The 16930-nt window shown below is 38.6% G+C and overlaps 1 protein-coding gene across 1 annotated transcript in view; it reads left to right on the top strand.

Annotated features, from left to right (window-relative positions):
• The window catches only part of BRIP1 (BRCA1 interacting protein C-terminal helicase 1), a 219706-nt gene that overhangs the window by 159218 nt on the left and 43558 nt on the right, over nucleotides 1-16930 (top strand). The gene's annotated exons all lie outside the window — the stretch shown is intronic.

Here is a 16930-nt window from a genome sequence, read left to right as displayed (position 1 = left end):
GGGGTGATTCTAAAAAATAAAACTGGGTAGGGGAAGGTAAAAAGGAGTTATTATTTCATACAAATGAAGTATGAAAGGAAGAACTGATAGAAGAAGCAAGTCGGAGTGGAGGGCCGGTAGTACTGCAACCTTATTATCATTGGAAACGGGTTAAAGAGGGAACAACATGCACGTCTAGAAGGGTATAAAAGTCTTCTAAATTTATAAAGAAATCAGAGGGTGAGGGGATAGGATAAGGGAGAGACTTTTAGAAAGATGATCCTTCACCTGGAAGATGGTCATCTACCTGAGAGCCAGTGTGGCTTCAGAAAGGGCTGAGGAACAGTCAATATTGTGTTTGCTTCCCAACAACTCCAGGACAAATGCCAGGAGCAGAACAGAGTTCTGTACACAATGTTTGTAGATTTGACCAAGGTCTTTGATACTGTCAGTCATGAGGGTTTATGGGAAATTGCCTGGAGGAGTTCATCAGCCTTGTACGTCACTTTCATGATGGCATGCTTGCCAGGTTCTGGATAATGGACAATGCTTCGTGCTTTCCCAGTCACCAGTGGAGTAAAACCAGGCTGTGTGCTCACTCTCATGCTTTTTAGCATGATGTTTTCAGCCATGTTGTTAAATGCTTTCAATGAGGATAAACATGGCATCAAGGTCAGCTACCACACTGTTGGTAAGTTCTTCAACTTGAAAAGGCTACAAGCTAAGACCAAAGTGGATGGAGTGTTTGTGCATGATTTTCTGTTTGCAGATAATTGTGCACTCAATGCAGCCTCTGAAGCTGAGATGAAACAAAGTACAGATGAATTCTCTGCTGCTTGTGCTAATTTTGGCCTAACAGGTAACATCAAGAAAACACAGGGGCTCCATCAGCCACCACATCATCCATACATGGAACCATCAGTTACAGCAAATGGAGAAGTTTTGAATGCTGTGGATAAGTTCACTTCCCTTGGTAGTGTACTTTCCAGAGTTGTACACATTGATAATGAGGTTGATGGACACTTTGCCAGAGATAGCTCAGTGTTTGGGAGGCTCCAAAGGAAAGTATAGGAGAGAAGAGGTATTAGATTGACTACCCAGCTGAAGGCCTACAGAGCCATTGTGCTGACCTCATTGTTGTATGCCTGTGAAACCTGGACAGTATGCCAGCACCATACCAGGAAACTGAATTGCTTCCATTTTAATTGTCTTAGGAAGATTCTGAAGATCACTTGGCAGGATAAGACACTGAGGTTCTTTCTCAAACCAAACTACCAAGCATTCAAACTCTGCTTCAGAGAGTGCAACTCCAATGGTCTGGCCATGCTGTTCGAATGCAAAATGTACGCTTGCCAAAAAGACTATTTTATGGAGAACTCACACAGGGCAAGCATTCACATGGTGGTCAGAAGAAGCAACACAAGGACACTTCAAGGTCTCTCTTAAGAACTTTGGAATTTATTGTGTGACATGGGAGACACTAGCACAGGACTTCTCTGCATGGTATGCCCACATCAGAGAAGGTACTGTGTTCTATGAGCAAAGCAGAATTGAAACAGCTCAAAGGAAACTCAGGATGCGCAAATTTAGAGAATCTACCCCAAATGTTCACACGGACTATTTGTGCCTGACCTGTGGTAGAGCATTCCAAGCTCGTATTGGTCTGATCAGCCACAGTGGGACACACAAACTTGACTCTAGCATAGTGATGTCATTTTGGTCCTCTTTGAGAAGGAAGGACAACAACTGTCTTGGTATTTGAGGTGAGATGTTAAGTCTATACCTCATTTCTGCCAGATTGGTTTCTAGTTTTCTCAGCAGTTTTTGTCAAATAGTAGCTTGGGTTTTTGGACTGATTAAACACTGGGCTACTAGGTCTGTTTGCTTCTGTATATTGTGTCCATCATTCTATTTCTTAACCAGTACTAAACTGTTTTGGTAAGTACTGCTTTGCTCTCTATCTCATTTAGTTACAAACTTTTCTCTTATTCATAGATTTGAGAGGTAATTTTTTCCATGCTCCCCTAAGTTTGCTTATGTCCTTTATGTCTAAATCATATACCCACTTTGAGCTTATCTTAGTATGTAGTGTGAGATACTGGTCTATACCTAATATCTTCCAGACTGCTTTCTAGTTTTCCCATCAGTTTTTGTCAAATAGTGAGTTCTTGCCCCAGTGGTTTGGATCTTTAGGTTTATCAACTAGGTTATCATAGTCATTTACTAATATGTATTGCGCACCTAATCCATTCCGTTGATCAATTGCTCTATTTTATCCAGTATCAAATTGTTCTGATGATTACCACTTTGTAGTATAGTTTGAGATCTGATGTTGCTATGCTACATTCCTTCACTTTTTTAAATTGGTTCTCTTGATATTCTTCACCTTTTGTTCTTCCAGATGGATTTTGTTATTATTTTTTCTATCTCTATGAAATAATTCATTGGTATGGCATTGAATAAGTAAATTAATTTAGGTAGTTTTGTCATCTTTATTATATTGGCTTTTCTTACCCATGAGCAATAAATATTTCTCTAGTTGCTTACATCTGTCATTAGTTGTATGCAGAGTGTTTTGTGATTGTGTTCATTTAGGTGTGTCTTGCATGTGGGCTAGGAGCTTACATTCTAATAGGTGTAAACAACATACATAAGAGTAGTGGTGATGTCACAGGAATGGTGTGCCATAGGGCAGTTGATTGTTGACATGCTTTTTCTATAAGCCTTCTGGGGAATGGCAAGAAGACGGTGTGGTTGGGGGACTAGGGCTGGCTAGACATAGTGAGTTCTCACCAACTAGCAAGGTGGGAACTGGAGATCTGGTTTATAGGGTTAGTTGGCATATTACCCTTGTCTGGACCTTTTCCAGTGCTTTCATATCTGTTCTAAAGTACAAGAAACATAGCCACACATCCTGGTGCAAATATAGTATGCTTTTGTATGATTCCTATTTTGTTCATAAAAGTAATTGCAATTAGAATTTCTCCCTCCCCTATAGAAATATTGACTCACCTCCTTTGCTGAAAGTCTAAAGTACTTTTTACCAAAATTAGTACAAAGCAGTTTTGTTTAAAATGTATTCAAAACAGGTTCCGATCCTATAGGGATAGAATCAGAAGTCGTAGAATTTTAGGGATACCACCCTTGTAAGTCAGTGAATCAATAAGCATTTATTTAGCAATTAATCCTGTGTATGCCCAAGCACGAAGCTAAGGCCTGGGGATACAAAGAAAGGCTATCCCCAAACCTCCCAAAATTTGGATTACCCAGGCCTCAAGCTAGTAGTCTTTTTTATTATTCACCTCTGACCTCTCAATTTTACATATATTTTTATGCATCCACTAACCATTTTGTGAGGCCCCGTTTGTACAAAGCTTACATTTAACCCTGGCTAGTTTGTTCCTTTGAGATCTGGTCCAGGGATTTTTCATCTAGGACCTGTGAATCGATTTTTTAAAAAAAATTATCTTGATAACAATTTCTTTGTAATTGGCTTCCTTTGTAATCTTATGTATTTTAATTTATGCATTTAAAAGCATTTTGAGGAATCCACGACACAAAAAAGGTTAAGAAACCCTGGTTTTTCCATCTCCCTGAGTAAGTCACAACCCCTGTCAGCCTCAGTTTTTTCATCTGTAAAATTAGGATTTATATGTTGATGGCCTTGAAGGTCTATTTCAGCTCTAAATTTCTAATCCTGTAAACTGCCACATTTTACAGATAGTGACAGTTTCACTGTTTTACACAAGGTTGCACAGTTCCTGGACAGGGCTCTCTCAGCATAACACTGTGCGACCTCTTAATAACTAGAAGGATTTGAATACTAATTTAAAAGCTCACAGCTCTTTCATGGAATAAAAGCATTTTCAGAATAAAATCAAAGCATATTTAAAGGACTATGATGTGCAAAAGTTACCCCAAATACAAAATTTTTACTTTAAAAATAGATTTTCCAATTTTCAAATCCAGGTTGTCAAAATTGGAGTGTTTTCTCTTTTTCCTCTTCATTTCCTTTTGTACCCTCTGTCTAAATTGTAACAGCTTACACTAAAAATTAGTTTTAAATAATTTGATAGGCTTAGAACTATAAGGCTAACTGAAACCTAGCTATCTTGACCTAAGCCTTTTGTTTAGGAGATATGTTTAATTGCCTCCTCAAAATCAGAGACAATAACATCCGTTATGAGTGATGACTTATGATAGTAATAAAAATTTCACTTTATTTTATATTTATGTCATAAGCTTTCTAAATAATATTTTCTATTTGTGCTTTCTTCATTTGGACACTTGTGGTTAATTTGTGAATCTGTGGGATTTATAACTATTTTCAGGATATTCAAGTTGTAAAATGCGCTGGAGAGCAAAAATTCAATCTGACATCTTTTGTCTTCCCTGAAATCTCGTATTGAGGAAATAGTCATGTATCCTATACATTTATTCAGAAATATATTTGGATGAGCAATGTTTTCTGGTCTCATGAGAAGAATCGAATACACCCGTAAAAGTTGAGGGTGAATGTCAAAAAGTCCATTTTTTTGCACACACACAAAATAAAACATTCTTTAACTCATGTGAGACTATTTCATATTCTGAGTTCTTGTCTGGTCAGTACATACACCCAGCATATCAGCGTTTCTCTTTTGGGTATCTGCAGTGTTAGACTGATTTCCCTGTTGTTTTTTAAACATTCCTAGTTAGAAAACCGGATTTTTCCAACTGGGTGTGGTATTCAGTTTGGAAATTATCAGGTCATCACTGAGAAACCTGAGTCCTACTCCCCCCAGGTGTTAAGCATGCTACCCTTACAAAATTGTAAGTCCTCACCACCTTAGGGAGTAAGAATCAGAACTGAAATGTGACCTGGGTTTCTGGCAGGGGAGAATAGCATGATACCACTAGATCAGTTTCCGTTAAGTGTCAATAATTAGGCAGATTTCCAGCACATTTTGTATGGTTTTACCTACTTCTCCTGAGACGTTTTTGATTACCTCTTTCATAACTGGTAAACTAACACAGAATCGATAATTTAACTCATTTTAAATGACTTTTTTTTTCCCATTTCTAGACCTCTATATGATTTTACTGGTGAAGGGAACAACTCCTGAGAGGAAACTCTCTCCACTAATGCAAATTGGCAGCTGTTTGTAGCTAATAGTCTTAAGGGAGGTGGGGCATTGAGAGGTCGAGTGACTCGCCTAGAGTCTTATAGCCAAGTGTGTGTCAATGTCCAACCCAGGTCTCTCTGACTATGAGGCCACATCTCTATCCTCTGTGTCAAGCTGCCTCTTATTTAGATGATTATAGTCTTTATTATTTATTCAGGGATGTGCTGGAGCCAGCTCGAACTGGCTTAAGAGAACCCAATTGTTAAACTTACATTTATGTGCATTTATACCTTCAACATTGACAAATGCTACAAATTAGGGCTTGCCTTGTTTTGTTTAATTGTCTAGACTTAAGAAAGTAATAGAGAAAATGTTGATAATGCAGATTAAAGTTAAAAGTCTGTCTGGTGTACATTTTTTCCCAAAGTGCCAGTTGTTAAATATATTCCAGTGCATCACTGAATATTCGTGACTTTTTAACTGATGGTTCTAACCTTTCATAGTCATTCTCCATTGAAATACCCTCTGATGTGTTGGAGTTCAGATATCGTCCTATTGAATCATAGACATTGACCCATTGGAGAATGGTTTTGATGCTGACTGTCAGAACTTCTTTTTGACCCTTCCCACGCATTTCCAGCCTGTTAGAGATTCAGAAGCAGTGCTTATTCAAAAAGAAAATTCTAGTAGCAAACATATGAACCACTCAGAAGAGAAAAGGCTTTTAGATCAATGTTAGCCCCTTGGGAACCCCTAACTTTTTGCACTAACAGCAGCACTGATACTGTAATAGTTATTAAAGGGAGCCTAATGATTGATATACTTTTTTTTGGCCAAGTAGCAGTGAAGTACTTTAATATACCAAGCTAATAAATTTGATAAAATTTGCTTTATGGCCTTATCATGAAACTTGTTACTGTTAAAAAAATAGGGTGAAGATGCTGAGGAGGTAAACCATCTTATAAAATTGATTACTTTCAGTTCTCCAGGGAATTTTTTTGGATGTTTTTTAGCACTTACTGTTTTCATTTTGTAATGGCTGGTCTACATTGCATACAGATTTAAAACATGTAGCTAAAACAAAGTCTGACTTTAAACCATAACTGGGAAAATACTGCTTTGTATAATTTTCCAATTTCTTAAATTTATGATGAAAAATGATCTTTGCTTCTCAGTTCTTATACAGTGTTTGTTTTATGTGCCAGATGTCATTGCATTGTGACTGGGGAGTTTATATAGTGGTTTCCTAGCTGGAAACTTGTAAGACTAATGAACCAGATCTATTCTCCTCTACCTGCAAGTAATAACAAATTAGGAAACTTGTCATCAGTATTTGCTTTTAGTGGTCTGTAATGGTATCCATGATTTCTATTTGTCTTATGTTTTTATTTAGCACAGTTTCTTGGTGAAGAAACCTTAAATAGTCAGTATCGGGCAATTTAACTTAATAGGTACTAATAAAAAAGCTTCCTGAATTTTCTGAATTAATCTACCTAAGGTTTTTGTTACTTTTTTGAAATTAAATGTAGTTTTAAAAGAGTCAAATCTGACTTTGAAAAGTGCATACTTTACTCATAAATGGAATGGAGATTTCTATCTATACATTAAGTAGACATGATGTTTTCTTTTAATTTTTGAGAAAATGGCTATTTAAAATCCATTTGCTTCCATGGTCTTAAATACATATATTTAATGATGGTATATAAAATGGTGTTAGTGTCCAACTTTATACACGGCTGTGAGATTGGGACGACCACAGAGGTCACATCCTGCTTTTTGAGCATATTTCATTAATATCACTCAGCAGTCTTTGTAGGGAAAACTACATTTTTGTATCTATTTTTACAGCTTGCTTTATTATATTTTGTACAGAGTATTTTAAATTATTCACAAGAAGTTTAAGATCTTTTAAAAAAAACAGCCAGATTTAGTCAACAAAGGACCCAACCATATTGATAGTATGTAAAAACAGAAAACTCAAATAGAAAAGGGCAGGGGGGTGGGGGAATGGCACTAATCAGTACATAAGGATCTGTGCTGGCCCCATATTGACTTAGTTTTAAAATGTAATGTTATCTATGTTTTATTGTATTTTCATTTATTTTGTTCAGTATTTCCTAGTTACATTTTAATCTGGTTCAGGAAATGCAAAGGGCCAGCATGTTTGACATATTTGTGCTGAAACACAGTGGACATAAAGTTAGAAATATAAAATATAGAAATCATAAAATGCTTTTACTTAGGAGGAAGTTCTTTGCAGTCATGTAGCACTAGTCGGTTTCCATAGCAATAGAGAAATACAGTTATTCTGTTTGTGTAGCAAACAATGGTGGGACAGTAGGTAGGACAGATGTAATCGATCCTCAGGTTCAGGTTATCACTCTGCTCACTATCTTCATCATTAGAACTGACCAAGGCAGGGCCATAAGTCCTCAGAGAAATCAGATGTCTTTTTTTTTCTCAGAGTTTGAGAGAGGGGGGTTAAGCACAAAGATAAAGAGATTTTGCTTTCATTTTGGAATAAAATGCTATCTACTTAATTAGTTGCTGGAGGGCCCCATCAAAAACCAGCACCAAGCCTCTCACCGTCTCCCTTCCCTGCTTCAGACAGCTTAGACCCCCTCCTCAGCCTTCCTGGTAATGCTTCTTTTCCCCTTTTCTCTTCCTCTTGGGGCACCAATCCTCAGTTCCAAACCAATATTCACCCCTGCATAAGGGAACTCAGAATTTCTCTTCTACTTCCCCCTTCCCAATAGCATTGGGCCAGTATCCTTTCTTGAGGGTCAGATGCTCAGAAAACCTAAGGACTCCTAGGCCTCCCCATTGCTTAGCACAGTACTTGACACATAGTAATCGCTTAATGGAATCTTTTTCCTTTTTAACTCCCTCCCTCCCTTCCTCCCTCCCTCCTTCCTTCCTTCTCTATCTCCCTCCTTCCCTCCGCCCTTCCCTTGCCTTCCTTCCTTCCTTCCTTTGCTTTTAGTTGATGATCAGTAAATATTTAATTGAATTGCAGACTTTGACACTGTTGATCACTCACTCCTCCAGATCATGCCCTGTAATCATAGGTATGTCTCAAGGTTCTGTCCTGGGCCCCCTTCTCTTTTCTCTCTATGGTATTTCACTTGGTGATTTCATTATCTCCCATGGATTTAACCATCTCGATGCAGATGATTCTCAAGTCTACCCCTCCTGCCCCAACCTTTCTGCTCACCTCCAGGCTTGTGTCTCCAGTTGCCTTTCAGACGTCTCAAACTGGATGTCCAGTAGGCATCTTAAACTCAACATGTTCAAAAGAGGATTCATTATCTTTTCCCCTAAACCCTCCTCCACTTGTACCTTCCCTATTACTGTAGAGGGCAACACCATCCTTCTAGTCCTTCAGGCTCACAACACAGCAGTCATCCTGGACTCCTTACTGTCTCACCTCCTCATATCCAAGCTGTTACCAAGGCCTGCTGATTTCACATTTGTAATAATCTTTTGAAAACACCCCCTTCTGGACACTGCCACCATTCTAGTGCAAGTCATCACCTCACACCTTGATTATTACAATAGCCTGCTGATGGGTTGGGCTTGCCTCAAGTCTTTCCCCACTCCAATTCATCCTCCATTCAGCCACTAAAGTGATTTTTCTAAAGCATAGATCTGTCATTCCCCTACTCACTAAACTCCAGTGCCGCCAGAATCAAGCCCCAACCTATCTTTCCAGTCTTCTTACCTTATTTTACTCCCTACCATGTATTCTCCAATCCAGTAGCACTGACCTCCTAGCTGTTGCATGAACATGACACTCTGTCTTTCTGCTCCAGACATTATCTCTGACTCTCTCCCATGCCTGTGATGCTCTACGTCCTCAACTCTACCTTCTAACTTACCAGACTTGTTCTAAGTCCCACTAAACCCCACCTTCTACAGGAAACCTTTCCCACCCCTCTTAATTCTAGTGCATTCCTTCTGGTAATTATTCTTTATCCTGTATATAGCTTGTTTTGTATATGTTTGTTTGAATGTTGTCTTCCTCATTATGTTATAAGCTCCTTGAAGCAGGGCCTGTCTTTTGCCTCTTTTCTATCTCCAGCACTTAGTAAAGTTCATAGCACATAGTAGCCACTTAATAAATGTTTATTAATCAGTCAATTGATTGAATACAATGTTTAATTTGTTGATAAAAATGGTTAACGTTTCTGGGTTTCTGTCTTCTCCGGAAGAAAAATAGGATGATGGTCTGTGATGCCATACCCAAAATCTGTTTATTAACTCATTCAGACATCAAATGCATAGTCATTAGAACTTAGGAAAAGCAGTAAGGCATAGTGCAACTTCATTTAAGTTGGACACAAAATCATTGAATGTCAGAGCTGGAATAGACCTGAAAAATCATTTGATGATCCATCTCTAATTTTACAAATAAGAAAACTGAGGTCTAGAATACATACATATATACATACATACACACACACACACACACACACACACGCACACACACACACACACACGCACACACAATACATACATAATAAATACATCATCAACAGTTTTAGGGACATAGTAATCTAGAATGCTTGAAGCATATTTGCTGTGAAGGAACCCTACCAGGATGGATGTCTGTAGTGAAGGGATGATACCAGGAAACCCAAGTGGCTACTATATAGTGAAGAGGCCACCAGCTATGAGGAGGGCTTCTATGCCCTCTACTCAGATACAACCTTCGTATCTAACAAACTCACACCATTTCTTTCTCTCCCAGTCCTTGTGGTGATGCATCATAGAGTAAGCCACCCCTAAACCCCCACCTCTCGTCTTCTCAAATCCATTCACTTCTAGTCTGCATCTTTCATGTCCTACTGTAGCCTAGTCTGCCCTCTAGAAATTTTGTTCTATAGTTAACAAACTTCCTCTTTATTTTAGACCCCTTCCTCCCAGGTTCCTTGTATCTTATCAAACTCATAGATAGATACCTGGGTTTCCCCTTATAACTGTATCCCTAGTCTCCTTTTCTGGCACAGACTACACTTTCTTTCATACCCCTTAACATGATGGTCAGAATGCATATTTGCTCCCCACTGCCACTTTTAGACTCCCTTTTCCAGAATCGCTCAGCAATCTCTACTCCTCTGAGATTCTCTATTCAAACTGTGATCCAGTCCATATCCTAGTAAGAGTTATCTATCTGCCTCTAGCTCCTTCCTTTTGCAAGGAATTCAGTACCTGGTTAATAGTCTTCCTCTCTACTCAAAATATATCTTTGTGCTAGGAGAGAGCAGTATACATGCTGATGTTCCCTCAAACACCTTAACCTCCCAGTTCTTCAAGGAATTCAGTAGCTGATTCAGGAGCTTCTTCTCCAGTCCAAATCTTACTCTTATACTAGGACATGTCAGTATACATTTTTGATTTTCTCCTCAAACACCTTAACCTCCAAATTCTTCAATCTCTTCAGCTCCTATGACCTATTCCTAGACTCTACCTTAAGCATATACGGAGATAGTCACACCTTTTATCTTGCCATCACTCACAAATGTTCTATATCAATGATCCAAAACTCCACATTTTTTGTCAGATCATAATGTTCTATTATTCCACCTCTCTCTATGCCTCATACTTCCCAAATCTATGCTTGTCTTTACTAGGACCTCCAGTCCCTCTCAACCCTCAGTATTCCCCTATGTTATTGCCCATGTGCTCTAACCTCACTCTCCTCCTTTCTCAGTTTCAACTCTACAGTTAACCAGTTTAACTCTACACTGTCTCTACCTTCAAATCCCTTGTGCCCCTGTCCTGTTAAAGCTCACATCTTGCCAAAGTCTAACCCTAAATTACTCCTGCCATCCTGCTCTTCTGCTTCTATTCATGTAGTGCTGAATACAGCTGGAAGAAATCACACCAACAAGCTGATTAAGTGTTTATATATTTAATCTCAAGCGAGCCCTCATGACAGCAAGGCATTCCTTTTACTCCCTAACTGACTGTCTAACCTATTCATCACAGAAGCTATTCCAAACTTTCTCTTCTCCTATCTCCTTAAGCCTCCTACCTCTCATCTCCTCTCTCCCCTGAGGACCTCATCGTATACTTTACTAAGAAAATAGAGCTAACACCTTCACCCCGCTCCAGACTCTGCTCCTGACTCTCCAGACTTCTTTCTCTAGCATTTTCCAGTAAACTTCTTACCCTGGAAGATCCCTCTGCTCCTGCTTCTGATTTTTCAGTTCCTCCTGGAGCTTCCGTTTTTAAGGAAAAGCCAAAGCGTAGGGACCACCTACTTTTCACCTTCCTTTTATGTGTTGTCTTCCCTATTAGAATCTAAGCTCCTTGAGGGCAGGGACTCTTTTTTGCTTCTGTTTGTATTGCCATCACTTAGCAATAGTACCTGGCACATAGTAAATGCTTACCATGGTTTGTTGACTTATCCACATTTGCCATGAGCTCTTTCTTCTTCACATCTTAAATGCAGTTTGGCATCATCCCTTATCGTCTCCATTTCAGCCTCTGATTGAGAGGTAACCCTTTTGCTCACCAAGATCCATCTGTCTATATATACCTTTGATCCCATTCCTTCTCATTTTTTGTCACAAATTGCCCCCCCCCCCCACAATATCCCTCTCTCCAGTTTATCCTTATCTTTTTCATCCTTCCTTGCTGCCTACAAATATGCCCAAGTCTCCTCTGTCCTGGAAAAAAAAAACAACCTTGTTAGATCTTACCATTCCCTTGATCTGTCTTTTATATCTATTCCTTTTCACAACCAAACCCCTAGAAGAAATTGCTTTCACCCATTGCCTCTACTTTCTTTCCCCTCACTCCTCAACCCTTTATAAAATGGCTTTTGAGCTCATCGCTCAACTGAAACTACTCCCTTGAAGTTACCAGTGATCTTTTAATTGCCAAATCTGATGGCCTTTTCTCATTCTTCATCCTTTTCTGATCATTGAACCCTGTTAACTACCCTCTCCTCCTCAATGCTTTCATCTTTGAGTTTTCATGGCACTGCTTTCTTGGTTCTCTCTCTACTTGTCTGATCACTCTTCCAAAATCTCTTTTTCTGGTTCATTGTCCAAATTATATTCCCCAACTGTGGCTATTTGCCAGAACTCTGTCCTGGGCCCACTTCTCTTTTCTGTCCCATTCTCTGCACTCATATAGCCACTACCCTCCATCAGCCTCTTGTTACTTTTTGCCTAGAATGGTGCCCGAAGTCTCTCCCTTCTCCAGTCTATTCTACATAGAGCTGCCAGCTGCCCAACTGACTTTCTTGAAATACAAGTGTGATCATGTCATTTCTCTATTCCTTAAAATTCCATGGCTTCTTCTTGCCTTTAGGCTTGAAAATAATCACTTAATTTTTGGCCTCTAATGTCCTTCACAACCTGGCCCTATCCTGCCTTCCTGATATTATAATAGATTACCCCTTCTTGCCCTGCTGATCCAGCCAAAGTGATTTTCTTGCTTTTCCTTACCCAGGACACTCCACTTCCCATCTTTGTGCCTTTTCACTAACTATCTCTTATGCCTGTAAATGCTCTCTTCCTTCTCCTGTGCATCTTAGAGTCCCTTGTTTTCTTCAATACCCTGCTGAAGTGATAACTTCTACACAAAGCCTTTTCTGTTCTCACCTGATGCTGGTTCCTTCCACCCTCTCCCCAAAAATTTACCTTGTGTTTCTTGTGCATATATTTAAATACTTATTTGTTAATATGTTAATATGAATATGTTAAGCATCCATTTAACACCTACCATATTCCAGCATTGTGCTAAGCCCATGTGAAAGACATATGCAAAGCAGATACAAGATCACCTCTAAGATGAAGGCATTCATGATTAGAGGGACCAGGAAAGGCCTCCTAAGGAGAGACACTTGAGCTGACTCTTTAAAGGAAACCAGGAATTCCAGCAGAAGGAATTGAGGAGTGAGAGCATTCCCAACTAAGCAGCCGTAGAAAATGGAGAGGGGAATAATGAGTGAGCAGACTCACTCTTTGGAAGGTTTGGAAGGGGCCAGTTGTAAAGAGCTTTAAGTGCCAGACTGAGGGGTTTTTATTGGATTCTGGAGCCAATAGGGACCCACTGGAGTTTATTGAATAGGGGTGGCTCTATGGAGGATAGCAAATGAGAAGCCAGTTTAGTAGTCCAGGTGAAAGGCAAGGGAAGCCTGAACTAGTGTGGTGGTTGTGATAGTGAAGAGAAAGGTAGAGGCTGTTTCCTTATTGTCTTTGTATTCCTAACACTCAGCATAGTGCCCGGAACATAGTTTGAATGAATGTAGGAATGAGCATTTAGTAACCACTAAATAGTAGTTGCCAGCTGATTGATTGAGGAACAAAGGTTAAGCATAGTGAACAGAAGAAACGCTTTAAGGGCACGACTAATGTCTAGTAGTGTTGCAGGACTGTAGACTTTGGGGTAAACCGGTGTTGTAGAAAGGCCAACCTAGTGTTCAAATATCAGAGACTTTTTCCAAGCAAACACATCAAGTAATGCTAATAAAAAATAACAAACATTTATATTGTTTTACACTTTATAAAGTACTGTTTTTTTCACTATAACCCTATGAGGTAGGTGTAGTGCACAGTGAGGTAGCAAAGCTTTAAATACCGTTGGCTTCCGCAGTTTCAAACTAAAGGACAGTCTTTATGTATATGCCTTGCCCTCTTCAGGGACCTCTGCCAGGGCACGAATTGGATGATGAAGGCCAAATAATTTACCCTTAAGATATCTGAGGGAGTGAGAAAACACTGCTAAAAGTGATGAGTTGATTCAACCATTTTGGAAAACAATTTGAAATTATACGAGAGAAGTTACTGAACTGTTCATAGCCTTTGAAACCTAGCAGTCCCGCTACCAGGTATATACTGCAGTGAGATCAAAGACAGAAGAAAAGGTCCTATGTATACAAAAATATTTATAGTCATACTTTTTGTTGTAGAGAACCGGAATAAAGTGATTGCTCATCCTTTGGGGAATGTGTGGACAAACTATGCTACATGAATATAATTGTGTCGTAAGAAATGATGAATATGAAGAATTCATAGAAACTTGGGAAGACTTGTATGAACTAACATCTAGCAAAGTAAGCAGAACCTGGAGAACAATTTGCAGGATGGTTACAATAAGGAATAGGGATAGTGGTTGTTTTTGCGATTCCTTTGATATTAGGAAACTCTCTCTCCTAAGGCAAAGTAGCACCTACTCTGCAGCTCAGAGCCTTAGAGATTTGCACTGAGAAGTTAAGGAAGTTGCCCAGGGTCACACAGCCAGTATGTGTCAGAGGCAGGACTTGAACCCAGGTCTTCCTGGCTTTGAGGCCAGCTCTCTATCTGTTATGCTACTCTGTCTCAAATAACAAAACTGATCAATACGGTGACTAATCATGACTTCAGAAGAGGTTTAAAAAAAAAAAAGGACATGGCAGCAATAACAAAAAAAGAAAGGAAAATATTCTGCTGAAGAGTCCAAAGCTTGAGATAAAGAGATGAGATCCTTTTAAGATCGAAGGCAGATTTATCCATGTTAGAATTCAAGTGTTCTGCCAGTCCATTAAATCTCTCTACTCCCAGAAAAATGCTGTTACCTACAAAACTCTAAAATTTATCAATGCAATGGTTAACTAACCAGTTAAATTTTATAGTTATATTTGGCTTTCCTAGAAGGAGCTCATCGGGGACAAGCTTCCCTAACTCTCCCACTTTATCATCCTATGCAATTTTATCCAAGCGTTCCTCATTTTAATTTTTTATGAGGAGACTTTGGTATATTCCCAGTGAACTGGAATACAAAAACAAGAGATCAGGTTCTGGGAAAAGGCTTTTACGTGAAGGATCTGTTCAGGAGATCAAGTAAAAGGCACTCCCTGCCCCTTTGCTCCGTTCTGTTTGAACTGTGCTTCTCAAAAGAAGCTCCTATCACATGACCAGTGCTACCCAAGTGTGATTGCAGCAATTAAACTTCTCAGGTCTCTTGGAATGGAGATGTTGGGAGACCCAGACAAGTAGCCTTAGGATGAAATACATTAAACAAAGATAGGACTCTTTGTCTTGTCACTGAAGCAAGAGAAATTGAAGCAGCAGACTCAAAAGTCATTGCTTTTTTCCTCCTCTCCTCCCTTTATAGATTGTGGGTATGAGGACAAAACCTTTGGGGGCAGGGAAAGGGTGATAAAAGATGTTGAAAAAATGACCCCTTTTCACCTTTTTTCCTCTAGCCAGATATTAAAAGGTTCAGAGATAGCCTAAAGCAAAATAGAAACTACCTATAGATACAAATAGTTTCTAACATTAGATTCGTAGCTTTTAAAAATGAATACCCCAACATTTCATGTTTAACTTGTTCAAAATCTGAAAAGATAAATTATATGCATGTAATAACTTATGTCAGGACAAAACCCATGCTTTTAGGTAGATCAGTTGTGTAGCATAGATAACAGTTGTTTTATTGTCCAAGGCTGTACTCTAGTTCATATTTTAGCTGTTTTTATTTTTGTTATTCAAAATATTCAAAAGTACCTGTGATGTTTTCCTTACACATGCTCCTGAAGGACCAGTTTTTGGTTTTTCTCCTGTTATTCACCATGTGAATTATTTCCTTTTCTTTTGATGGATCGTATATTGCCACCCCTATCCTAATCACCCTTAGCTACTTCTGTTCCCTCTTTCCCCTCCACAGATTAATTTTTTTTAGATCAATGGCAGCATTACTGACCCTGAAACAGTCTTCTTAGACTACTGGTGATAAATTCTTGAACCACAGTGTGCAAACTGCAGAATGCTTTGATAATAAGAATAGATAGAATCAAGCAATATCACTTTTCAGTTCCATAATTAATAGGAATTCTGAAAGTATTCAAATCTAATTGCTTTTTAAGTGAGAGTAGTAGATTAAGAAGTGATTAGGAATGAAGACATATGAATTATTTGTGCTTGTAACTATCAAACTTCTGCTTCTTATCCCAGCTCCATAATAGTTTTATTATTTAACGAAGATTCTTAACCATTTTGTGTCATGAACTTCTTTGACAGCAGTCTGGCGAAGCCTATGCATCTCTTCTCAAAATAAGTGTTTTTAAATGTATAAAACAAAACACTTATCATTACAAAGGAAACTAATTATGTTGAAATGGAGTACCAAACTGTATATTTTAAAACACAAATTCATGGACCCCAAGTTAAGAACCTCTAATTTAACTCATGTGAAATGAAGTGAGTGGTATTTATTTCACTCTATCAAGGCTCCTGAAAAAGGAGAGAAAGGTGCTTGTTATAAACATAACTTTCATGTACTAAATATTTGTACCATTTTTTTCCAGTGTTGTTTTTGAGGAAGATATAGATTTTTAGTCTGCAAATGAAAGTATTTCAGATAGAAGTTTAGGAATGGTCGTTAACTTGAGCTTAGGGGTGTTGGAGTGGTATTTGGATTAAGGGTTTAGAGATGATTCAACTACCAAACTTGAATGTTTTGGCAATATGGAATTCCCCTCCTTCCGCCTCACTCTTCAAAAAAAAAAAAAAGGGAAGAAAAAAGGGGGAGGGAGAAAGAGACAGAGACAGTTTTCCAAGCTGAAGCAAAGTACTGAAGCGTTCACTTTCAGTGAGGTAAGTTAATAAGCAGCTCCCCTATAAAAGTCCAGTGTTCAAATTTTAAGTAGTACTAAAACATAACCGTGAATTTCAAGATCTGATTCTCTGTACCACTTCCTAATGTAATCATTTCAATTCAGTGATCATTTATTAAATACTATGGGGTAAGCATAAGGTACAGAAAGCAGGCAGCTTTTGCCCTGAAAGAGTGTATATTCTACTGGAATATTTGCTATTTAAGACCAGTGATTATTGAAATTACCTTACTTC

The sequence above is a fragment of the Trichosurus vulpecula genome, chromosome 4 (genome assembly GCF_011100635.1).
Source record: "Trichosurus vulpecula isolate mTriVul1 chromosome 4, mTriVul1.pri, whole genome shotgun sequence".
In the NCBI taxonomy this organism is placed as follows: domain Eukaryota; kingdom Metazoa; phylum Chordata; class Mammalia; order Diprotodontia; family Phalangeridae; genus Trichosurus; species Trichosurus vulpecula.
The sequence above is the reverse complement of the archived record's forward strand: the minus strand, read 5'-3'. Positions and strand labels throughout refer to the sequence as shown.